Below are 609 nucleotides of genomic sequence, written 5' to 3'. Positions count from 1 at the left end.
ATCAATGTCTTAATTGTTGTTTTTACACAGAAATAAAGTTTAGCTTTACTGTGTCTCCTTTAATCAATCATTTCACGGCCCTAGTTTCAGTTTACCAATTCACATAGAAATCCAATGCATGTTAACAATATTACTCAACACAAAATGGTTCCTTCGATGTCAGTGACTAAGGGTAGTGCTTACATGAACATAACATTAAACTTTAAAGAAATGTGTTTTATGATTATAGAACAGGGAATAAAGTACCAGTCTCGTTTAGCAGTGTCATGGCCACGTCTCTCTGGTACTTGTTCACTGCTGAGGTCTCATTTGAGATTTTTAGGGACTCCTCTGCCAGTAATGTCTCTGCATACTATTATGAAATGAGTTTAAATTATTTATTTGTCAGTGCATCAGTAACATATAAACCACCAAACTGTTGATATGAGAGAAGCAAAAACCTTCTAATTTCTTGAAATATTTTACAGGTATCAATTAAAATATTTTACATGTTATTAATTACAGGTATTATTAAAAGTATACATAGAATGACTCTCGTCAGAGTTGTCAGATTTATCTATCATATAATCAAGAATATAATAAATGTCTCTCTTGGTTTTGCTGTAATAG

Source organism: Etheostoma cragini, chromosome 17 (genome assembly GCF_013103735.1).
Source record: "Etheostoma cragini isolate CJK2018 chromosome 17, CSU_Ecrag_1.0, whole genome shotgun sequence".
Taxonomy (NCBI): domain Eukaryota; kingdom Metazoa; phylum Chordata; class Actinopteri; order Perciformes; family Percidae; genus Etheostoma; species Etheostoma cragini.
This window is presented reverse-complemented; position numbering follows the sequence as displayed.